At 47.4% G+C, this 25,564-nt stretch overlaps 1 protein-coding gene across 5 annotated transcripts in view; it reads right to left on the bottom strand.

Annotated features, from left to right (window-relative positions):
- Positions 1–25,191, bottom strand: part of PPP6R2 (protein phosphatase 6 regulatory subunit 2) — a 120,432-nt gene extending 95,241 nt beyond the window's left edge. For 2 of the 5 annotated variants that reach the window (XR_008466165.1, XM_054199981.1), the window contains exon 1: positions 25,026–25,190. The gene's annotated coding sequence lies outside the window, so the exon portion shown is untranslated. Of the gene's footprint in view, positions 1–19,254; positions 19,333–25,025 lie in introns of all 5 variants that reach the window. The other 3 variants (XM_054199995.1, XM_054200002.1, XM_054200011.1) reach the window with 3 other exon arrangements.
- Positions 25,192–25,564: the final 373 nt, after the last annotated feature.

Genomic DNA, 25,564 nt, shown 5'->3' with positions numbered 1-25,564 from the left:
GAAAATCTCCAGAGAAGGGGACTCCACAACCTCCCTGGGCAGCCTGTTCCAGTGCTCTGTCACCCTCACTGTAAAGACGTTTTTCCATGTATTTGAACGGAACTTCCTATGTTCTAGCTTGTGCCCATTGCCCCTTGTCCTGTCGCTGGGAACCATTGAAAAGAGCCTGGCTCCGTCCTCCTTAAACCCACCCTTTAGGTACTTGTAAACATAAAAAATACACTATATAAACCTCTACAATGCCTCTGAAAGAGCATTTACACTTTAGCAAGTCAAGAAAAAAAAATAATTAAAAATATCCCAGCTTCTCAACTACCTCCTGAGCCCTCTTCAGGAAATTCCCACCTGGAACAGACCTGCTGAAGGACCCGCAATGAACCCTTCTATTACTTTGGGCAGCGTGTGCCAAGACAAGGTGTATCAGAATGGAAAACCAGGGACAGCACATGCACTGTGCAGCTCCCTGGGGACACGGGGAGAACGATGGAACCGCACCATAGCACCCAGCACCGGAACACTGCTCCCCACAGCGAGCCCATACGCACCGTCTCCATCAACTAACTACTGGTAACAGGAGTGCTTATCTGCACGGGCATTTCAAGGGGAAAATATTCAGAGAAAAAGTCAGGAGACTTCCTAGAGAAAAATAATCAAAGGTTATATTTAACTCCTAAAAAGACAATGTGGAAGCAGAAGAGTGTCTCTGTGTAACTATTCTAACGGCTTTGCCATGGCAGGAGAGGAACAGACTCTCCCCATCCCTAGATGCACCGGCGGCACCGCACAGGAGTCAGGAGCAGGACGCAAGCGTATGAAAAAAGGACATACCTGTTTGGATAACACTATACCAAAAGCAGCTATTTTTAAAGAAATTAAAAGCCATCCCACCACCTTAGTTACTTTCATATGGTTGATCATAAATATAAAGCAAGACTAACTAAATTCAACCTTTCATATAAGCTATAACGTCTCTTGTACTAATAAAGTTACGAGTTTTACTTACCCAGCCTAAGGAAAAAAAGCATTTCTACAGGGTATCTCCGTTGCAATTGAAGAGGTAAACAGGGGAACAGGCAGTTTACAGGAAAGTAGTAACAGCCACAAACGATTCTCTAGTCACTTTTATCTCCACTCGCAGATATTTTGTAATTCATTCAGCCACTTCCCACCTACTTCAAGAGCGGTCACCAAAAAAATTATCGTAATCCAAAGGAAAAAGAGGCCAGTATAAAGCAGTCATCCTTTCCGCCTTCTCCTCTCCGGTGTGACAAGTGAGAAATGCAAGGATATTTAAGACAGTCCAGAGGCTTGCCCAGTCACGGGATTTTATACTATCAACACTTGCACCAAGTTTCTGAAGTTGTGGGGTTGTTTGAGATCATCAACTCTTTCCTAACCTCACTTTTGTGAGGATAACGCTGCCAGGAATTCAGGGATAAAAGGGTGTAATGGCCGTAAAATTGTCAAGCAGAAAACCAAAAAAAGCTTATTTATTATTTCCAAGAGATGGGTGAAAAATCAGGATACTTTTCATGTCTTCTAGAAAGCTGCCAAGAGTTCACCCCTCAGGTCTTCGGGGGCACCTGCATCTCCCCACGGGCACTCGGGCATCAGAGTTTGACCGAGCTGCGGCCTCATTGGTATCTTACTTGGAAATTAATTCAGATTCCCCGGCAGCATTCTGCTGCACATGGGCACCACGCTAATCCTCTGCCAGAGCAAGCACCAAACGACTGAGACTGTTACTCCAGAAATTCTCGACTGATTTCAGTCCGCAGAATCCTGCATCCTGCTACTAACATACGTGCAGCCCCGAGACCACTTAGACCATGTTTGGTCTTTTCCACTTCCTCATTTCCCCCAGAAATAAATAAATAAATAAAATAATAATTAAAAAAAAAAATCCATCCACCAACTCTTCTGAGACTCAACTGTAACATGGGAAGTTAAATATTGCCATAGTGACTAGTTATAACAGTACATAAATACAACAGCTTACACAAACGAGTCACTGTAGGGTTAACGGGTACTTCTGGCATGTATTAGTTATACACTGAATATTACGCATGGTGCTATTTTTCCAGAAACTGTGCTGAAAACAAAGTTATAGGGAACCCTCCTCCAACTTCCATTGCCACTTCACGCCATTTTCAGAAGAGAATTTCAGAGGAGAATTCCCTGCACGTTTTCAGAGCACTTGAAATTTTACAGAAATTGCTGAAATGAGGGGGGAAAAAAGCCAACAAAAAAAAAAAAAAACAAACCAGAGAACAGAACACCAAAAACCAAGAAACAAAATTTTATTTGCAGACGACCCCAAACTGGTCTACTGTCCTTTTTAATGACACTTGTTTTGAAACAAAGGCTCACGTCTCAGCAAAGGCTAACTGCTGTCCTTGCTGCACCTGAAGCGACGGATGGTGGTTTTGGGGAGAGATGACACAAGGGCAGCTGCATCCTCCTGCCTCTCCACGGCCGCACACCCACAGCGAGAGATCCGAGGGGCCTGGATCCTCACCGTTCTCTCCAACTATAACGAAGACTACCTGGTGTCCCAGGCAAACATCTGCTTTGGTTTTAATACCTCCCACAGAGAGCAAAATAGTAACCTTCGGTTTTATCAACCCCTTAGGATAATTCTCAGCATCGACAGCATTTCTGCAGCACCAGTACTGCCAGTCCCCGTATTTCACCATAGTCCTTCAGCCACATAAAGGGCACGAAATACCATCTAGAGTCAGAAACTAGTTTAATCTTAGATTAACATTTTACTATTATTGTACTTTCCCAAAACCAGAATAATTCCTTTAAACAATTAGTGTAGGTATAGACCCTCCCATGTCAAGAGACTATAAAATATTTCCCTTTTTCCTGGTGAATGAATTTTCCCTGGAATTTGTTTTCCACCCTAACCGTACGAGCAGCCAGCCGGCTCCTCTCTACCCGAACGCCGAGTTCTGTTCCCAGCCTCTGCCGTTCATCTCTCCGACTCCACACACACGCTCCTAACAGCAAACACCAGTTTAAAACACATCCTTTATAAATCCAGGTTCAAAGCGACTGCAAATTTATTTTCCTCTCCATCTGGACATTTGCAAAACGATATGCAAACCATGAGATACATGAAACGATACTGGTAATTATAGAAGTAACCGAGACCAGTTACTATTTTAACCTTCTGGCCAAGCACTGCGAGTGTCTCTCACAGAAGCTGACCCATCCACAGATCCAGCATGTTACGGAGACAGCGTTTACGTGGAATCTCTTCCAAACTGCTACGTACAGCGCAAGAAGAATGTGGAGTCATCACGGGGTTTTGAGTTAGACAATAAAGACGGCAGAAGGCCCATCCCCAAGGTCAGGCAGAGCCAGATGACTAGAAGCAAGCTGAAGATTATCTAGCGCAGTTATTTATGGCCATGAACTGCCAAAAGGCACCAGAGCTGTGGCAGAGAAGGAAATCAAGGACGGCGTTTTATCGTCAAATGTGCTCGCTGGAAAGAAGCTGGAGTCTACAATAAATCACCCGCAGAAGCCTGGAAGGCCCCAAATACTGTCCTGCTGGTTCTTACCCAGCACTAATGACAACAGAAGCGCCACACTAAAGCCAGCGACTCACAAGGCAGGGGACAGTCTCATCTCTACCCGCTTTTCTTCTACTGCCAACGTACCACACTGCTCTTTCACACTCCCCAGCTGATACTTTAAGTCAGCTATGATCCATTTTAAGAATGTGTCAAGCCACCCAGTAACTAAACAAGCTGAGGAAAGTTGCCAGTTTAATACATAACACCACGCTGTTACCTCACAAGAATTTACATTTTCGGTATTTTTATCACCAAGATCTTTCCAAGAAATTTGGTAATTTGGGTTATCAAGATTTTCTGACTGCACAACTTAAGTTGCCTGAAAAGGGCCCAACTTTCCAGAAGAGTTGAGTAAACACCCTCCAAAATTCAGAGCACACTACAATGTCCCAAGTCACCCATGACAAAGTCTGCAGACACAGAATCACAGAATCTTCAGAGTTGGAAGGGACCTCTAGAGATCACCTAGTCCAACTGATCTGAAAGTCTTCCACACACCTGAAAGTCTTCCTCCTGTGGCTACTGGAGAAGGGAGACAGAACACCATCATGCTGGACCCAGATCATATCAAAAAAGGCACAAGACGCTCTTGAGAATCACCTTGTTTACCCAAGCTCTTGTTCTGGAGACCCAGAAGTCTGTATAACATTCTATTCTGAACAAAAGTTGATTTAAACTCAAGAAATAAAAAATGGACGAGCTATAACTGCACTTCAGCAGCATCATCGAGCCCAACGTGTGTTCAACTGGTGGAAGCTCCACAGCAGAAACGCACCCGCTGCTGCTCCCGCGGCAGAGCCTGTCCTGTCCCCACATCCCTGCTGCCCAGGGGCCAAAGAAAATTCCAGTGAAATTCCAGCAAACCTCAGTCCGCGGTTAAGCGCGATCACCAGCACCGTGCCAGGTACGCACAGCGTGATAGCTGGGAAGGAAAAGCAAGCAGATTAACTCATTCTACTTAAAAAGGATTTCATTTTTTAGTTTTAATATGCAAAATCCACAATGAATTAAAAACTAACACTTGCTCACATTCCGCGACGCTAAAACCCAAGCCTGGTAACCTCTTCAGGGACTCTGTGACAAAGCCCCCTACCCCTGAGCCATGGGAGGGGATGTGGGGACAGAACGAAAACTGCCAGCGCAGCCACAAATTTCCTTCCTGGAAAGAGAAACATCACACGGAGCCCAACAGAGAACATCTATTTCTAGAAGACACATAAATGTATAAAAATGATACCTAAAACTTACCATGCTTCTGACCCAAGGCACAAAAAGAATCGATTCCAATGCAGACACACAGTTACAAGAAAACGTGGCACACAGGCAGTCTAGAAGCAATTCCGACAGAACCTGGAAAGACCAAAGCTTCTGTACATTTCCCCATTTTCTTTTCCCCATAATCCCTCCCGCTTCTAACACACCAGGCCCCGCTGCCAGGACAGGTCAGGGTCTCTTCTCTATTTTCACCTTTACCGTCATTTGCAAAAAACGCCAGGGCTGCCGGCGGTTTCCATCTATCTGTTCAACAGCACGTGCAATGCCTCACACTTGTCACAGTGAGGGGAAAAAGGGACACCAGAAATAATTCAATCCTGTATCCGTTATTTGCCCCAACTACAGAAGGTTGTTGAAAGCACACTGCCTTGGCTCAGCCGCGGGATGAGCTCCGCTGCTCCACACCGTGCCAGCCCTGGGGGCCAGGCGGGCGGGAAAAACCCAGCAAGGCAGCAAACACGCAGGCTGGGGGCTGGTTTGACCCTTTTAGTGCCCAGGACCTCGCCAGGCGTTCACAAAAAAACCTGTGCCAGAATAGCACAAACTGCGATGAAACCAGACTGTCTGATCAAACACGTCGACACCAACCTCTAGTCAAGCCATTTCTCTACACTCACCCACAGACAACACAACCTGAACACCATCATTCAGCTCCGAATTCGCAGACAGCCACCAAAGAGCTAAGAAGACTGCTCGACTTAACTTCCCTGGTCTTCAAAGGCTCGTGGCTGGACTTACAGGAGCACAGGGTCTCATCTTCTGATGCCAGGTTCCTGCGCTCGCGCCACCCTACACCCGGGAACTCGGGAGGGATTGCCAGGCTTCACAACCCTTCACCCTTCCCCAAAAGTGCACTTACAGGGTCCAGCACACACTAATTTAGCGATCACACCAGCAACTGAAAGGAAATACGCCTGACTGGAGACACCGGGAACCGGCCAGCACTGCCGGGACAGGGGCATCCAGCTACTCCAATGACCTGCTGGGGCTGCCATTCTTTCAGAAGAAAGTCAGAAACTCCTCGGAGCAAGAAAACATGCCACCTACGTATTTACACCTCTCCAATACCACCCCTGTTCTTCCTTGGTTTTATTCCTAGGAACTGAACGGAAAACGTAAGAATGTTTTACTCCTATATAAGCATTTCAGGATGCCATCTGAACTGATGATCCCATGTAAGGTACATCCACAGCAACAAAATTACAAAACTCCCATCAAGTATATGCACAGAAATCACGTTGCAAATGGAGGGGGGGAGGGGGAGAAAAAAAAAAAGAGAGAGAAACACACTCTTTCCAGAAGTCTTATTTTTAAGCTGTGATTGTGGCAAGAGCAATGCTCTTTCTGAAATTAGTGAAACTGCAAGCAAGGCTCCTACCACTTAACATCAACTTCACGATTTTTTTAAAAAGGAGCTTCCCAATTATACTGATGACCCTTTGCATGCCATTTTCTCTGAAATTCTACTTGCATAACAAGAGCTCAGAGAACATTTCTTTTTGTACTACCAGAGCAACAACTTTGCAGGATCAATGGAAAAAGGGTCGGGTTCCAAGTCCTCCGAGGCGGCTTTGGTAGCCCGCTGCTGAGAAGCAGCACACTCCTAAGGCTCAGGTCCATGGGAAGCTGGGAAGGGGAGGAAAAAAATAAAGAAAAAAAAAAAAGTGGCACTGCTAAGTTGTTTGGTACCTATTACTAGAGTTACTGGCTACCCAGCCAGAAGAAACGCGTCTGGCGAGCTCCGCCAGTAACATGTTTTGCACCAACAAAAAGGCTACAGATCTCCTGGGCAGTCTTCCACAAGAACCTAACTTGCCAGGAGGAATCAGCAAGAAGTAAATTTACCAACTAAAAAGACTCCTGGTCTCATTTTTGCTTCATCCCATTCTTTTATTATCATTTATTTTAAAAAGCCTTTCCCAATTTAAAAAAAATGAGTGCATGAACATCACCCACGTGCCATGTAACAGCTCCGAACAGGAAAAATTGTCCAATGCCCAGAAAAATTGTCTGGCGTCCCTTCCTGACGAAAGTCTCCGCATGACCCCAGTGGGTATTTTGGGGTAAGAGGGAGAGGACGGGGGGACAGGGAGAGTGGGGGAGTTCCCACGTTGTTTGCGGCCAGACAGGAGCCAGCACCACATCCAGAAGGTGACGGTTCACTGTGTGCCCCCGTGGCACCTGAACACACCGCGTTTGGACAGGAATTTGACATTTTCCCTTGAGCATCCGCAGCCTCCTTTAAGGCTCTTTTCCACTTGCTTCCAGCGGTATTTTAAACCACGTTCTCCTGCTGGAAGCAGGTTCTATTTAGACATTTTTCTAACAACCCAGAGAATAATTTCAAAGCCTCGGTGCCAGCCTGCAGCGGCCCCCGAGCATCTCCAGCCCAGCAGCGCTGAGCAGAGCCCCCCCCAATGCTGTGCACGGCCCGGGGAAGGTGAGAAAGGTGCTGAGCCCGGAGCGAGCCCACGGCTGGGAAACATCCTTCAGTACCTCATGCCACAGGCCGACACCGCTATGGGTAGCTGTAGATGCAAAAGCTTCCACCGCCGAGCCAGACTGACGGCACATCCATCAGAAGATGCTTCTGAACAAAGGGCCCATCCTGCTTATTCCCATTGTCAACATTCTCGTTTTCTTCACCTTCCCTCTGACAGTCAGGGCACGTTCAGATAGAAAACCCAGTTCCTCCTTTTCTGGGAAGAGTGCTTCCCACCTGAGGTAGCTTGAAAGAAAATCACCAAGCATGTGGACTATCACAGAGCCAGTCCATTAAATGTTGTCCGAAACTGACATTGATAGAAATTAATTGGCAAACAACAGTACAGCTAAAGCTAACTCTGCAAGAGCCAGGAAATACAAAGCAAAAATACCATCAACCGCACTCTGCCGTCCTGTGATCTCCGGAACTGGCAGGCACCCACGAGGGACGCACCACAAGAATGATTCAGACTGTTTTGAACAAGCAGATGTAAGTGAAGAGCAACTGTGCCGTTGTATGGGCTGCGGTGCGCCCCACAGAACGCGGTGCTTTTACCCCAAGGGTTGCGACAGCCCCCCCTCAGCAGGTGCCAGGGCTCGCGCTGCCATGGAGACACAGCACTGGTGCCTCCAGAACCACCATGGACTCCTGTGCCAAAATATAACGATGCCTGTGAAGCCAACAGGCCGCTCCTGGTGAGGACGACAGCCCGACAGTGGTCTCAGGGCACCCAACCGTCCTCGAGTGCTTGCTGCCCTGTACGGCACAGTTTGAGAGACTCCTTAAGACAAAGTACAGACGTGGCAGCTTCATGCAAATGAGGACAGTTGTGCACAGCACCGTTTACAGTTCAGCAGCTTTTACCTCAATGAGGCTACGAGCCAGCAGTTTCCTGTGAGAGCAACGGTCACAGGATGGAGGAGACAGAAGGCAGATCACCCAGTCCAACCTGCTGCTTTTCACGGCAGGGTCAGCTGGAGCTGGCTGCCCAGGACCACGGCCAGGCAGGGCTTGAATGTCTCCAAGGATGGAGACTCCACCACCTCTTCGGACAGTCTCTGCCTGTGTTCAACCACCCTTCGCAGTAAAAACATGTTTTCTTTCATTCAGTTTCCCAAACTTCAATTTGTGCCCACTGCCTCTTGTCCTGTCACTGGGTACAGCTGAGGAGAGCCTGGCTCTGTCTTCTTTACTCCCCCATAAGGGATTTATACACACGGATGAGATCCTCCCGAGCCATCTCTTCTCCAGGATGAACAGCCCCAGCTCCCCCAGCACTCCTCACACGGCAAATGCTCCACTTACTTAATCAACTTCATGGCTCTTTGCTGGACTCTCTCCACTGTGTCCATGTCTCTCCTGTCCTGCGGAGCCCAGCACTGGACCCAGAACTCCAGATGTGGCCCCACCAGTGCTGGGCAGATGGGAAGGATCACCTCCCTTGACCTGCCCAGAAGGCTGCTGGTCACTTTTGCAGCAAGGGAACGTTGCTGGGTCCTGGCCAGCCTTGTGTCCACCAAGACCCCAAGGTCGTTCTCTGCAGAGCTGTTCTCCAGCTGCTCAGCCCCAGCCTGTCCCAGCGCAGGGGATTCACCCTCCCCAGGGGCAGGGCTTGGCATTTCCCTTGGCTGAACTTCATGAGATTGTTACTGGCCCACTTCTCCGGTCTGTTGCAGTCCCTCTGTAGGGCAGCGCAGGCCCATTAAGCGCTCCTCCCAGTTCTGTGTCACATAGGGCATTCCAGATGCGCTTCATTTCACCCTTTCAGAAGGTATGCTGTTATTTGTCAAGGGACAGATAAGTGCCAGCATTCAAAAAGGGCAGAATCAAGCACTGAAGATGCAAGTACTTCACAACTGTGGTTCTGCATTGGAGGTGACCAGAACGGTACTATGTATTTAAGAGCAGAAACATGGAAAGAGTTGTTAGTCAATCTGTTCAAAACAACTGAAAAATATACCCCAGACACCCTAACAATCTCTTCAAAAATAATTCTTTCTCCTTCCAACCACCAGCTGCTGTGTTTGAAGGGATTTTAGCCTGGTCAGACTGATGGAAATCTTGATGATGTTCTAACCTACACCGCACAGAGCATGAATTAGACGTTAGCATCTTCTGAAAGTATTTTAATGCCTCAGCTTCTCTCCCGCTGCTAAGGCCCCGTGCACTAACAGCACTCAACTGTTTCTTTTCCTCTGCTGTTACACGCACCATGTTGGTTTCTTGAGGATTTAACTGCTGTGACCCGTCAGAAGACAACGGCTTGCAATACGCAGACTACCTGTGTTACCGTGTCCTCTGTTCCACTCCTTCCAACCCTTTGGTACCACGGTGTCACCACTGTGCTGCTGCTCTGCACATCCACACCCCAGGCTGCCATCCCCCCAAACGCCACTGCCATCGCTGGTCCCCAGCACGAGGTCACTGGCCGGTACTTACTGTCTCTGCCTCTGCAGGTCATCATGACCAACACCTCCAGTCCCACCAATGTCCTGCCCTCATCTCCCAGCTCCATGACCCCATCGAGTGAACTTCTCCCACCGCTCGGTACAGCCAGAAGCCCATTCCAGGCAGAGACGGCACAGTACAGCACAAGCCCCGTTCTGGTTGAGCTCGGACGCGGCATGCCTTGCTGTTGAAGTACGCCCATGTCCTGGTTTGACACAACAACCCACAATACAGGTAACAGATGACCTACCACAGTCTACTCTTCTTTGGGTTCAAAATGCTCAGAACCTACATTTCAGTCTCTCAGGGGAAGAGAATTATGAGCTACTCAATTGTTTCTAGAGTTCGCTTTCAATCTCTTTAAGATCCTACTTCAGACTCTTTAGGAATGCACTTTCAGTGCTGGTTTCCAAGACAAAGCAACGCTGACAAAAAATTTCCTCATTCATCTTATAACATAGGCAAGATCTGTATTGATTCCTCTTACATTCACACAAGGCATGAAAAACAGTGAAAAACTCCTATTTGCTACATAAATAAATACCATAGCTCAAGAGGAGAGATTTTTTTCAGATTATTATGAAATTATACCTGAGAGATCTGTATTGTCCAGACAAACTAAGGCAGTACTGGGGATTTCCTGCTGTATCTAACGAGCACTGGAGCTTCAGCAGAAGCCCACCACTATAAGGAGAACCGCCTTTCAGGCAGTCGCGTATCGTCCTTCCTACCAGCTATACTCCTCCTGGGAAGCAGACGTCCATGGAGCCACAACAAGGCCAAATGAAAAACAGAAAGTTAAAGGCAGGAAATGCAGAAGGCCTCTTCACCAACCTTATACGTCCTTCTAGCCCACCTAATCTGTAACTATCTGTAATTTGGAAGGACTTCATTAATACGCACTGCTCCAAATTCAAACTGGTATCGTGTCCGCCCTTGGTAGTCATGCTATCTTTGACAGTAATAGAAAATTCAACCTTATTACAGAGGAGCCCCTCTTACCAAAAGAATGTTTTTCTCTTTAGAAACCTACTTGCAGACACCCTTTGAAAGCCAAGTCTTGGCAGGCTTCACGTCAGTCCCTCCCCAAGCATAAGAGTGTCACATCAACCCAACAACAACAAAAATAGACGTTATGGAGCGTTATCTGACATGCTCCGCATGCTCCACATGTAATGCTAACATGGGCAGGCATTATTTTAAATACAGTCTGTTGCAACCAATAAAGCCCAAAGCAGAAGAGTAAAATAGCAAGATACAAATCTGTCTTCTACCAGTATCCAGCGCCTTCACCTCCCAAGATCAAACATTTAGACAAATCTGTTCCAACCTCAGTGCCACACTGAAACTGCAGCTTAACACTACAACGAAAGACCAAGCACAACACCATCAGAAAAAAAGAAATCAAGGTCTTGGTTATAGCCTGTGAAATAAATAACCGCTCACATAGCAAACCAAAACAGGCCTTAGGTGCAAGAACACAATCTCACAAGCCATAGCTGCACTAAGTTAAGGAACCAAGATGAAACAAGCAGCTGCCCTTAGCACAGAGCAGAGTCCAAACCCGCCTTCTCTGTCCCCAGATTAAGGCCATGCAATGAGCCCACCCTCGCGCCAAACAGCTAGCCACAGGTCTGGTGAAAGTAAAGTCAAGGGACACTACAAAACTCTGCAAGAGGCATCGCTGCAGTTTCAGGACACCTTTAGAAGTTGCAGGACATGAATAAACCAACTATTTTAACATCGGAATTTTACATAAATACATCCTTATTCATCGCTCTTCTCTCTGTTCCTATTCCTCATTCATTCGCTGGATTCTTTTTTATAAAGTCTGAATAAAAGGCAAAACAGGATAGACTAGAGTCCTCCGACGCAAGAATGGCTCCAGCAGCTGCCCACACAGCCCCCAGTTAGCATTCACATCCCACTGGACATCAAACTCTTATGATCTCGGCAATTTCTGCCAAGCTCCAACTGCACATGTACACATCAAAGTCTCAAGAACATAAAACACAGAGATGAATTATAGCCTTTATTCCCTCCCACAATGGGGCACACAAAATTATAAATCGTCTCTATTGTCATCAGCTAGCTTTGTAGTTAGCTATTATCATAGTATTGGGACAACTTAAATACTTAAAATCTGTGAAAACCAGTATCTTATACCATGTTTCAGCCTTGGTAAAAAAAATTGACTGAGTTCATCATAATTTTATTACTTCATTTTCCATCACCCCCTCAGAGTCTCATAACCTTCAGAGGCGAACACTCAAACAGTCAGAAGGTTCTGTTTAGTGCAGGTGAAGGATGCATCTCTGGGGATAAAAAAAAGAAAAAAAAACAGAGGCTTTTGCCTGTAGGCCACTTCCAGGGCAGAAGGCCAGCAAAGCCTGGTCTGAACAGCAGAATGGCTTGTCAAGGTCTTTGGAGGGGAAGCAGGTTCCTCTAGCAAGCACACCCCTAAACTCTGGTGCAGGATCAGCTGCTGCCTTCCAAGCCCTGGCTACTTCCAAGAGGAAAGGGCCGGCTACCACCCTGCCCAGCACCGGCACGCACCGCCTGAGCAGCGGGACTCAGATCCCCCACCTGAAATTCTCCACACTGTATCAACCTGGTATTGTAGAATCATAGAATCGCCTGGGTTGGAAGGGACCTTTCAGATCATCGAGTCCATCCATCAACCCAACTCTGACAGAAACCATCACTAACCCATATCTCTAAGCACGGTGTCTGCCCGGCTTTGAAATCCCTCCAGGGATGGCGACTCCACCACCGCCCTGGGCAGCCTGGTCCAAGGCTTGACAGCCCTTTCCATGAAGACATTTTTCCCAATATCCATCCTAAACCTCCCCTGGCACAACTTGAGGCCGTTTCCTCTTGTCCCACCGCCTGTTCCTTGGGAGAGGAGCCCGACCCCCCCTGGCTACCCCCTCCTTTCAGGGAGCTGCAGAGAGCGAGAAGGTCTCCCCTCAGCCTCCTCTTCTCCAGGCTGAACACCCCCAGCTCCCTCAGCCGCTCCTCATAGTATCCCAACCCCATGGTTTGAATTAAGGAGAGGCCACAATACTCTTTATTAATGACATTTTCAGGCAAGATTCACTATCTGAATTTTAACGTTTCAGAACTACCGAGCCCAGCACTGTACCCTCAGCCACAGTTACGCTTCCCAACGTGGGGAGCCCGTGCCGTAGGCAGCAGTGCCGAAACCCACCCTGCAGCCCAGCAGCACTCCCTTTTGCTGTGGCACCCACTCTGCAGCTCCCTTCCCCAGACCTTTCCTCCCAGCCTTCTGGCACCGCGTTCTCCTGCCGCTTTCTTCAGGGCTCACCTTGCGACTCCCCCCCACCCAGCATCAGAAAACTGCAGGGGAAAATCTCGGTCCCGAGGCGCACAACCACCAAGGGCACTTCCATCGCGCCACGGCCAACACGAAGATGGAAACAGTGCACAGAGAATTCTGTTAATCGTCAAATGTTACCATCTAACTAAAGATGTTTCAGCTTCCTGAGAGATGGCTTACCCCATGCTGTTGATTTGAAAACACTTAGATACACTTATAATTCTCAGATAAAATTTATTCTTAACCAAAGCAGTACTTCACCAGTTAGCCAAGAGCCTGCTTTTGTTTTCCTCTTCTGAGCTAGCAATATGAATATCTTCATTTTTTTCCTTAACATCTAACTGACAAATGAAAGAGCCATCTACGTTTACATTCCTTGGACACAAACAGTAAATCACAAGTACTGCAGGAGCCTGGAACACAGCACAGAACGGGGTTGTGCTGGGTTTTTTTCTCTTTTAATAAAAAACTGCTGCAGGCAAAAAATGATGAAGGCCTGTCTGTTGTACAAATATGCACACAAAATTAAGAGCTACTTCTAATTATTCTGTGCTTCTGAAGTTCCCTAATAAAGAGATGATATCAAGAAGTACTTTGTTTTGATGATCAACTTTATCCTCATGTAGTATCTAGTTAAACAGCCTTCTAATTGACGCCCTACCCCATGCTAAGGACAAAATTTGCACAGCTTCTTTATTTAAATGTTACATTTTTAATTAAATTCAACACACCCAGACACTGAAGAAACTGCAGTGCTTCGAAAAATGAAGCAAAAAGCTAGTCATAAAAATATACCAAATGCACTGTGAACATAATTGCACAAAAAAGGTCTTTTTTTTCTAGGTCAGTCAAAAGCACATGGAGCTAAACACACACCAAGGAACCGAACGCCACAGCCTACCAGCTTCACGCTACCTATAAGGCCACAGTCATCTCAACATTTTTAACCTGCATTTCACTCAATCACTAATAATTTAAGACGATTAATAGTCCAACATTTTGGGTTACTATTCCCCATTTATGTAGCTCTGGAGTCCATCCCCCCCGTGGAAGCAGCTCCTACAAGGAACCTCGGGGGGATTTCCATGCTTCGCTTTAAAGATAACCTTTAAGCGTAAGATTTGCAACTTGATTTGAATATTAAAAAGCTAACGCACAATCATTGTTAAAACAAGCAAGTGCCGATTTACATCTCCTGCAGGACTCCTCAGCCTCCACTCCTCGCTCCCTGGCACTGCTCACACCAGTAAACAAGGCTTTGATGCCACTTAGACTGTTTACTACGTGTTGTTTAAGCAACAAATTAAATTTTTTTCCTGGATCACCACAGTTAAACCCTTCAGAAATAATTATGATTAATTAGACTACTATCTCAGAAGTGAGATGCTGGTATTTACCGGGGCACACAAGCAGCATTTTTCAGAAAACCCACTTTGTCAGCGTCATTTGCCCCATGATGGTCTCTGGAGCCCGGCTATTTCATTTTCTGCTGCGCACGCAGAATAAGGCCGTATTACCCAAAAAACGTCATCCCGCTCAGACTACGAGACAGCGATGAGCAGCATTTGCAAACCAATATTTCCTGTTGTGTTACAAGATCAAGAGCTGTATGTTTCAGATACACCTATTTTATCAGTACCGCGATGTCCTCAAATGAGCCAGAAAACCAGCTGCTGTCGTCCCTTTAATGGTCCTTTCTACAAGTTCAAGGCTTCAAAACTGCAATTGTGCCTCTAATCTACATTTTTTGCATGCTGCTGTTTTTACCAGAATATTCCAAAATCGTGCTGTTCCACCAACCAAACCACATGGCAACGAGGCACAATAATGCTTTGCCAAAACCGTAACAAACCAGTGCCTAAAAACAGGATATTAAACTATATATGCTTTTTAATGTCCTTAATCTTTCAGGACATCATATAGACACAGTCCACACAAAGTTTACGCAGTTCTACAGTTAAAATAAATATTAAGACACTTCAGAAGAAAAATCTTATATATGACAACGGACCACCAGCCTGTTTTCCCTGCACGGCACCACTTCAGCTATATTTATGGGCTAAGCTTCATTTGTCAGAAAACATCTTGAAAGGAAAACAATGCTTTGGAAATTTCAGACCCACCCTTTGGGGTTCAACGGGCTTTACCCAGACAAATAAACATTAAAGCTCAGATTGCTCTTGAAATCACAGACCAGAATATGCGCTGACGATGTTAGGCCGTAGTGTGCCATGCATTTAAACCTGCGCTGCTAAGAAAAAAAAAAAAAAAAAAAAAAATTGTTTCCCTTTTCCATACAGTATTAGTAGAAAAAAAAAAATCAGCTGAATCACTGCCCCGACCTGGTTGAGAGCGTGGCTGCAGAAACACTGTGCCAGGGGGGAGGGAGGGCAGAGAAGCACCGAAGAACGGGTTTGAGCAGCAAGAAGGGGACAGCTTTTTGGCAGCAGTGCCAGCTTAAATGCATGTCAAACTAGGGCTTTAGGCACAAATTCTAAGAAGTGGTTCACATTGTAACTAAATGGCCTTAATCATAACCAAAACCAGTAATAAAAAGCACAGATTCTGCACCAGAAAAGGTGAAGATTTCAAATGACTGAGAAGGATGAGATGTATTTTTCCAAATCTAACAAAGAATTCTAGGGATTGTATAAACTTTGGGAAAAGAAATGAACACCAACCTTGCACAAAAGGCCGAGCCCTTGCCGCTGGAAATCTCCTGAGAGCACCTGGCACCTCAGTGGCCTTCACAAGGGAGTCGGCTTGAGTGAAATATCTTCCAGGTAAATGAAAACCCAACTTCAACTACAAAGAATACAGAAAACTCTCAATCCGTTCTGAAGATGGGAGTTCCTTTTGCTTTCTACAAATTCTAGAGTTAAGGTGTGGATTTTTTTTCACAGCTGGAAAATGCCATAGTGACATTCTAAATAATCATAGAATCGCCTGGGTTGGAAGGGAACTTCCAGATCATCGGGTCCAACCATTGACCTCACATTGCCAAAACCACCACTAACCCACGTCCCTCAGCACCGCGTCTGCCCGGCTTTGAAATCCCTCCAGGGATGGCGACTCCACCACTGCCCTGGGAGCCTGGTCCGAGGCTTGACAACCCTTTCCATTAAGAAATTTCTCCTAATATCCATCCTAAACCTCCCCTGGCACAACTTAAGGCCATTTTCCAGGCAGCTCACCAGCCTCTCTGCCCCCAGCCTGGAGCCTCCATGGGGCTGGTGTGACCCAAGAGCAGGACCCGGCACTTGGCCTTGGTGAACCTCACACCATTGGCCTTGTCCCATGGATCCAGGCTGTCCTGATCCCTCTGCAAAACCTTCCTACCCTCCAGCAGACCAACAATCCTGCCCAACTTGGTGTCCTCCGCAAACTTACTGAGGGTGCGCTCGATCCCCTCACCCAGTTGATAAAACTATTAAAGAGAGCCATTGTTCTTGTTGCTTCTATATCTGAAGAGCAGGATGAAGCACTGTATTAACAGATGTCCCTCCCCACTCAGCAAGGCAGTATGTTTACATGTGCAGTGCAGTGCAGCGCTGTGCGGAGACACCAGCTCAAGTTTCAGCAACAGCGAAGGGCCAGCAGCCCTGCGGCGAGGGACCAGGACTCCAGCGGGACCCCTCTGGCTCCTCAGCTCGTCCACCCACCACTGCATCGCGGTGAGCTGCCCGGCACAGACCTAACCTCAGGAGCCGAGGCTGAACGTCCCTCCACCGTTGCGTGGAACGGCCCACGTAAGAAGAAAGAAGTGGTAAGGGAAAGGGAAGCCTCCTCGGTTTCAAGTGAGAAATAGCATTATAGAGAAAAAGCCTGTGGCGTTCAGTCCCCAAAAGCAGGCAGCGCCCACTGCCTCAGAATTAGGTACAGAAGAAACAGTATGGGACTACAGGATCATAACCTGCTGGAGAATAAGAGAAAATGTAGGATTCCACCAGTATACTTCCCAGCAAATTACAGCGGTGTTAAGCATTACGCACGGACAAATGTTCTCCCCTCTTATTCAGACAGGTAAAACACCCCCACTAACTCTTGGCCTAATCGATAATCCTGACACCACGCTTGGTAAGTTACATACATGCCAAAAACTGTGAACGAGACATACATTTAGAATTCCACACGTATCATCAGACTTCCCCTTCTTTTTTTTTTAAATATAGCAGATCACCCAGTATGGTTTTTATCTTTTCTGCCCTGCTATTTTCTTTAATCACATACCTCAAAATTGTCTGTAACATTAACACGCATAATATTTTGCCATTTTCAGGCATTGCATCCATTCCAATAATTATACTTTCCATGTTATTTTGGCTTCTTACTTCACACACAGAGACAAATTTTCACAGACCTTCCATCAGCACTGCCTGGTCTTCCCCCATTAGGCAGCCGGCATTTAAAGCAGCCAATATACACAAATTGTAGTCATTTCCTTCCAGCAAGGATCGCCTTTCATGTATCAAAACCTAAACACGCAGGTCAACGGAAGACGGTTTCTTTTTATCGAGGGCCTTTGAGATCCTCCCGTTTCTCCAAACACCAGGTAGGTCTGCTGTTTGGTTGTTAGTGATTTGGTAAAGTTTCTGCTTTTCCCCAAATAAGACATTCACGACCAGGGCACAGTCCACCAGCTCTAACAACAAACTGTGATGATGCAGCAACACTTCCCTCACAGGGCAAATTTCCAGTGTGCCTACTAGGTGATTCAGTTTCACTTCACAGTTCCTTCTAAAAACTCCAGCATACACCCAAACCCCAAGTACACACAAAATATTTTTACTTGCTCTTCTCTTCCAAGACTAGAAATAATTAAATAGTTTTGTTCTTGGGAACTGCACCGCTTTGTTCCAACATTTTCTTCCAGGTATTTTAAAAAAAACAGCACTTAGAAGCTCACTTCAATTGAGTAAAGAATTTCACACATGAAAAATGAAGTGGAAGCGGCGAGGTCTCTCTCTGCAAGACACAACATTCTTTACCGGCGCTGCTGTCTAAAATGGAGGGGAGAAACACGACCGGGATGGCCACGGACACACCGGATGAAAACTGCCACACCGAAAGCACTACAGATATTAACGCTAACAACTTGTAAGTTATTTCATAGGGACTATAGTTAGTTAAGAGCAAGGATGACAGAAGTAACAGGAAAAACAGAAGTAGTGAAATTAGCCGGCTATTTTGTAAGAGGAAACAGTGGGTACAGTGTAACATCAATGAAATCGAATATGCATTTATTCCTGGCACTGCATCCCTAAAACATTATGTGCCTTTCTGCAAAATCTGGCATCCTCAAGCCCCTTCATATTTTTGTAAACTACTCTGCTACTTCATTCTTGAGACTTCACAAAACTCAGACACGTGCAGCAGTCTCTAGGACTGGGCATAACTAAATAGTCTTTAGAGGAAGCAGAAGGAAAAAACCTCAATATTTACATCTACTAAAACAGTGATAAACTTTTCAGCTTAGGGCCCTCTTCACGCCAGGCACTGAAGAAACACAGAGAAACCCTGTCTTCTGCACCGTGCAGCTCACTGCTTATACATGACCCAAACCAGGCAGACGATCACGTGTAGCTACTCCTCTGGCTACCATCTGTACATCTCAATCAGAATCTGGAAACATGCTGGTCATGCATATGACAAAAACTTAAGGTTTTTTTATTGTATTGCTCTTAAATAGATAACTATGCGATTCTGAATCATTTATAGACACTGCTTTCAACCTCAAACTTATCAGTCAGCTGTGAAAGAGGAAGAAGATTCATCAAGCAGAGCGGAGGGCACAGCACATTGCGAAACGCACCCAACGTCTCACACATCTTACAATCCATCGAGGGCGAGACGGCAACCTCGCCGAGATGAGATGAGGAGGTCCCAGCAGAACCTTTCCCCAGCGAGTTGAGTCTTCTGCAATAGGATCCGTCTCACCTAACGTGTAGATATTTATGCTACGGATGACTAATCTGAATTAGTCACCCAGACTCCCTTTGCAGTAGGGCAGAAATGAGCCCTTCTACAGCAAAACTCAGCTCTATTTTAGACTTCTGCATCAAAAGAAAATAAGCATCTGTTTCTCTCCATTGACTAAAAAAGGAATCCTAAATGGTTACCTCAGATGTGGGCATTTACATCATAAATATGTGAACTCCGGTGAGAGGTCTCGAGCCCCTTGAAAGTGAAGGCAGACTCTGAAAAAACAACATTAGGAGGAAAAAAAAAGGCTTAGAAAGAAAATAAAAGAGATAAAAAGAAAATTTAGGATATACCGCGGACAATGTAATGTTAAAAAATAATATAGTAAAGGACTGGTAATAAAAAACAACTAAGCACTAAGAAAAGTAATGTTCCATATTTAAAAAAAAAAAAAGAGGCATAACATGCAATAACAAGTTGAAATCCATCATCTAGTATTTTCTAATTTGTTAAATAGAGTGCCGATTGAGCATCTGTTGACCATTAATCGGGTACTCTGGCTCAGCTGAGGTCCTGGGACTCTGAGGATGACCTGGATATTCTATTCACTAGGCTTAGTTTGATTTAATCTAATGCAGAATCATGGCTTTTGTTAACACTGCTGCAGCCCCACTATTCCCAACCCCTTCACGTTTAAACTGTCCAGCAAAGGTTGCAGCAGCGGTGCTCATCTGTTCCTAACATACTTGTTAAGTAAAATAAACCAGCAGAAAATGAGGCGGGGAAGGGGAGGTCGTCTTCTGGCAGAGCGGCTCCCTGCATGGGACCAGCAGGAACGCAGAGGGACGAACCAGGAACACGCTACGCCGCAAACTTAGATTAGTGAAATTGAACCACACCCTACTTAAATCCCGAGGGTGAGAGACCTGCTCTTTCTACTCTTCTCCTTCCCGGGTCACACATCCCTGCATCCTCCCCCGTGCCAGCGCGGTTTATGCACCTACGCACGGAGCCGGTTGAGGGACCGATCCCTTGGAGCGGGGCAAGCTCTCAAACGCCAACACACGGCAGCCTGGACCGAGGCCCATTGATGTCGCTGTGGAACTGCACCCTCACTCCTCCGGCTTGGGAAACAGGGTACAGCTTTCAACCTGCTAGCTTACAGCCTCGATTATCCTTCTAAAAAAAACGAAATCCGTCTTAACATAAAAGAATTATGCTAAATGGCATACCAGCGGATCTTCTGAAGGAAGAAAATGCAAAGTAAACAGCCAAAGAAACAGAACCTTTCTCATCCCACCCCGCTGCACGTGCAAGCAAGAAGCTGAAACAATCCATAGGTTTTGCAAGGCTACGAGGAATGGGAAGAAAGAAGAAATTGCTATGCAGAAGAGAATCTAAGTCGCTTATCACAAAATGTCAAGGCATACCCATCGTGCATTTTCTCAGCTAACATAATTAAGTCTACTGTAGAAAAATCAAAGACAAAACTGAAACTGAAATATCTTGTGTTCTATTTCCTTCTTCCTTCCTGTAGGTTGCAGCAAGAAGAGACCATCTCCACTGCTGTCGTCTTCGCATTTTTTCGTCTTTCTCCCAGTAAGCAGTGCCAGTCCCTGCTTTGCTGCTATTGCTCCTAATTCTGCCAAACAAAATCAGAATCAAAGTGACTTAATAGTTATCAGTGTCACTGCAGGCCACAATGCTCTGAATAGCAACAAACTGCAGAACTGAAATGAAATTTAAAAAAAAAAAAAAGACAACTAGCACAGGCCGACTGGAAAGAGCAGCAGAGATATTGGCCAACCGAACACAAACCTTAATCCAAGTTATCAGTATGTTTGAAAAGTTTTCTTTGCAAACCATGTAGATTGCCGACCATGCCACCTATCAAAACAAAACCTGGCGAAAGTTTCTTATCTTGCCTAGGTAAGAAAACAGTTCCCAGTTCACCTGAAATAACTTCTTGAACTTTGCCATTTAACCATAATGTTATTTTCTCATGCTTTCCGGTTCCCCCTTCTGTCCAGATAAGATTGTGTCCATGAGCACACGACATCGGCACGGGGGTAAGACACTCGGCGTTTGCAGTGCCGTGCCACCCAGCGGCACCGCCGCAGCCGCTGCCCCGCAGAGCCCACAGCCCTGCACGGGATGAGAAAGGGAGACACAAAGCAAGAGAAATCCAGAGGGAAAAATCAGTAGCAGTCACAGCTCAACAGCTGCAGAGCTCCCCTGCTCAGGCTAATGATTTTAACTTCCTCCTCCTGACGCGACGTTCTCCGAAGCTAGCTCGGTCTAATTTTGCTGACAAGCCCCTTTCCAAAGCTCAGTGCCACATGGTGTTTGGTTTGAAGCGACCCCTGCCAAAGACGACAATTTTAGTTAAGCTCTAGGCACTGCTACGTAGCCATTTATTGCTGTAATTACTTGCACTGTCTCCGCTTTATCTAGGACTAAATGGCACTAACAAGCAAAAAGAGAGAACGTCACTTCAGCCAGTGATGTCAAACCTCCCATTTGCAGACCTGATCTGAACACCATGCAGGCAATGTGTGTGGCATCCAAATTCCACAAAAACCCAAGCTCTTCTAGTCTGAGATTTTTAACCTTGGCTATGAAAGCTTTGTTTCCTGAGATAACCAATGTTTATCTGCCCGAGTCTCCCCCCATACCAGAGTTAACACACAGGTAAAAATAGCCCAGGCATGTAATAATAATGTCAATATTGGTTATTGCACTGCTGACTGTTTTGGCAGACCAAAACAAGGAGCAGAGAAGTCCACCACAGGGGGAGGGGAGGACAGTGGGAGGAATACAGACAGGGAAAGAGAAAAGCGTGATTAAAGGAACAAGCACCCTAGAAACACAGCGGCGGACAGAAAAGACAACATACTTTTGCTTCTAATAATATTGAATCAAAGAAGACACTTAAGTTCCTTTGTTGCTACTATTGGTCACACAGAGGCCACATTCTTTCCCTGATCCGTATATAAACCCACTGACATCTGTAGATTTTCTGTGAAAAGGAGGTAAGAAACAGTCAAACCAATTCCCCAGCCCATAAAACATAATTAAGAACAGAACTGTGTTACCCTATAAATAGGGCTAGGAGTAAAAGGCTGCTGCTCTGAACCGTGGCTCCATATTTGACTGCTCGGATGGAGAGCTGACATCATTCATTAACACAGTCTATTAACTCTGCTCTCCTCAATTAGTTTTTTTTCTATAATTTTACATCTAGCAGAACAACAAGACCTCCCACAAGCATTCCTCCCCATAAAGTTCTCAAAAGTTCTGTCACCACTCAGCTCCTGCTTTGCTCCCGACTCACTAACCTCATCCATTTCTCCCGTGTCATTTACACCCAAGTTTCCCAGTTATTCTTGTCATTCTACTATTGTTTCAGAAACATTTACTATAACAAGATACTCTTCTATTTCTTGGCATTCCAGTTCGCCCATTTTTATGGCTGAGCTCATTACGCTGTTCTAGCTATGGCCCTTCAGGCACTAACACTTCAGACTCCAAGCCACCGTGTTAAGAAAACACACTACTTGATTATGTATGTGAAGTCATTTTCCCTAACATATAATCTACAGCTTTTACACTTACACTTCTACACGCCTTATTATCAGAAACACAGGGTAAGAAAGCTCATCCCGCTCCCCCTGCTCCAAGCTCTCCTCAAACCCAACACCTTTCTCCGCTGAAATTCGTCCGTACCACGGATGCCCCACTGCATCTCGGGGAAGAAAACAGTTTTGGTTTCCCTTTGCCACCTGAGCTGATGGCGAGTGAAACTCTGCGGAGAACACGCACGAAGCGCTCCTTCCACAGAGCATGGAAGAACGCAATCAGCTACGCCTGGGACATCTCCCCACCAAAGAGGGGGGGAAGCGTAACTAAACGATTCCTCCCCCTCGCTCAGCATCGCGCTACCCGGGGACAGCGAGAATGTAATTCCCTCCAGCTGATCCCAGTCCAACCAGTGAACTGCGAGTCCGGGCTGGGGGAGCCCCACTCCAAAGCACCTCCAGCCCCCTCCGCAGAAGGGCTGTAGCCGTCCCCCCCAGGGAAACACAGCCAAACAGGCTACGCCGCTCCTGACAGCAACCTGCAGGTTTCTAAAAAATATAATTTAAGCCCCCAGACTGCTTGCTTACCAGGAAAAAAAACCCAAAACATAAGCTCTTAAAGATAGTTTTCTCTTTGTTATTCGTTTTTGACAGTCTCCAATTTCTGAAGGACGAACTCAGAAATTCAACCCATCCCTCCTACGCCACAACCACGACTTCGCCGAGGAGCCGGTTCCGAGGGAGGACGCTGCGGTGCTCCCCGCCATCGCCAGCACAAACGCTCGGCATCGGTCGCTCTCTCGCAGCCTGAGGTTTGCAGGAACCTCCCCAAACCTCGACACCGTTTTCTGCACCACCTGTCTGACACGGCTCTGCTACAGACCGAGCTCTTCCCAGAAACCTGCTGCAGCGCCACAGATTTTCCACGATTTCTAGCCAGGATGTTGCCCCTGGATTTGCAACGCGATACAAAGAAAGTACAAAAGTCACCAGAAACGTCTGCATTATCGAACACAGGAAAAACAAAGCAAGCCTTTCAATTTCAAACCATTTTGTTCTTATCCAATCCCCAGTTGTCTTTTCCTGAGCAAATGTTTATTGGTATCACTCAAACCAGCGCAGATCATTATGTGTTCCACGTTCCAAAATTTAACTTTGCTTACCACGATATCACCATTGGTTGCTATGGAAATTGCTATACTACCATCCACCAGATTTTTTTTACCACTGAAGTATTTTGGCAGACGGTTTGCTTTTAAGTGTCAGAGTAATAAGAGAAATCATAAATGTTTATTCTCCCACCATTCTTAAAACGGTGCTTTATAACAAAAACCTGCTAGTAAGCGATTACATGCTTGGCTTCAAACATGCGAAGCTCCGGACAGGACTGGAATCACAACTTTCTCCTTTGGTTGTTGGTTGGGTTTTTTTGAGAGAAAATAAAGTGCGTTATGAAAACAAGCTTTATGTTTTAAAGTGTGAGATCACGATACGAAAAACACCTCAGGTCCCTCCAAGTTCTCTCGGTTTCTCTTTTTCACTTCCTAGTTGCCTTTTTTTTTTTTTTTTTAAACTGGTGCAAAACAAGGCCTTCAAATTAGGGAGGGAGCCCTCGTTAGGCTCGCGGAGAAGCCGTCTTTCGGTAAGATCGGGTGCTGTGGCGATTCCACTGGCAGATACAACTCCCACCCCGGTTTCTGCGCCTTAATAACGCCGGCACAGTGACAGGAATTTCCAGGCCCGGCACAGGGAAGCCGGCGGGTCCCCGGGCACCGACCCCCGCCCCTGACCTTGCCACCGCTCCCCGGGGCTGGTCGCCAACCGGCCACCAAGGCCCGGACCCCCCTCCCTGTCACCCAGCCCCGCCAGGCCCACCTCCCCCCGCAAAAAAAAATGGAAAAGCGAACTCTTGACAGGCGCAAAAAGTGGGATTTAACCCAGACAGGGCAGGACGCGGCACGGCGGGGCCGAGCAAGGACCCCCGCGCTCGGAGGTGCCGGGGGGGAGCGGGCGTCCAGCACCAGCGGCGCTTTAAAAAACCCAAAACACAGTGAAAAACAAGCCAGGGGCAGCCGGACGCGGCCCTGCAGCCGCGGCAGCGCTACGGGCCCGGGTGAGCGATCCCTCCAGGGGGTGGAAGGGGGTGTCGGTGCCGGCGGGGAGGCCGGAGCGGCGGCGGGGGAGGCGGCGGGGCGCAGGCCGCGCACCGCCTCCGCCGGGCCCAGCGCCCCGGCCCCGCCGCAGGAAGGCGGAAGCGGCGGGCGGCGGGGGGCAGCCGGCGACCCAGCCAGCGCCCGGTGCCGCTGCCGGCGGCCAGCGGGAGAACGGGCGGGCGGGCGGCGGTGACAGCTCGGCGGGGCGGGCGGCGGGGCCCCGGCCGCGGGTCTCACCTGCTGGGGGTGCGGGCCTGCCCTCCGCCCCGCGGCGAGGCCGCTGACGCGCTGCCTGGCTGCGAGGGCTGGCGGCCCGGCGGGCATGGGCCGCGTCCGAGGCGGAGCGCCGCGGCCGGGGCTGCGCTGACAGCGGGCGGCGAGGCGGCGGGCGCTCCGGCTGCCTCCAAAATGGCGGCGGCCCCGCTGCTGCCCAGCGCCGCGCGGGGGGGGGCGGGAGGGCGGGGACGGGAGGGGGCGGGGCCTCGCGCGGGGGTGTGGCTATGGGCGGGGACAGGCGGGGTGGGCGGGGCCGGAGCGGGCGGGGCGGAGGGAGCGGGAAAAGGGGAGAAAAAGGGAAAAAGGGATGAGGCGAAAGAGGGCAGGAAACAGCGCTGGGGGGAGAGGTGCCTCCCGGTCATGCGGGTTTGCTGGTTCCACGGGTGCCCTGCCCAGAGTTGTCTTTGTATGTGAATAAACTGCTTCCTAAGGGCCAACGCCACGGAATCACAGAAGGGTTTGGGTTGAAGGGACCTTAAAGGCCAGCCAGTGCCACCCCC

Source organism: Rissa tridactyla, chromosome 1 (genome assembly GCF_028500815.1).
Source record: "Rissa tridactyla isolate bRisTri1 chromosome 1, bRisTri1.patW.cur.20221130, whole genome shotgun sequence".
Lineage (NCBI taxonomy): Eukaryota > Metazoa > Chordata > Aves > Charadriiformes > Laridae > Rissa > Rissa tridactyla.
Note: the sequence above shows the minus strand (reverse complement) of the source record. Positions and strands in the feature narration are given on the sequence as shown.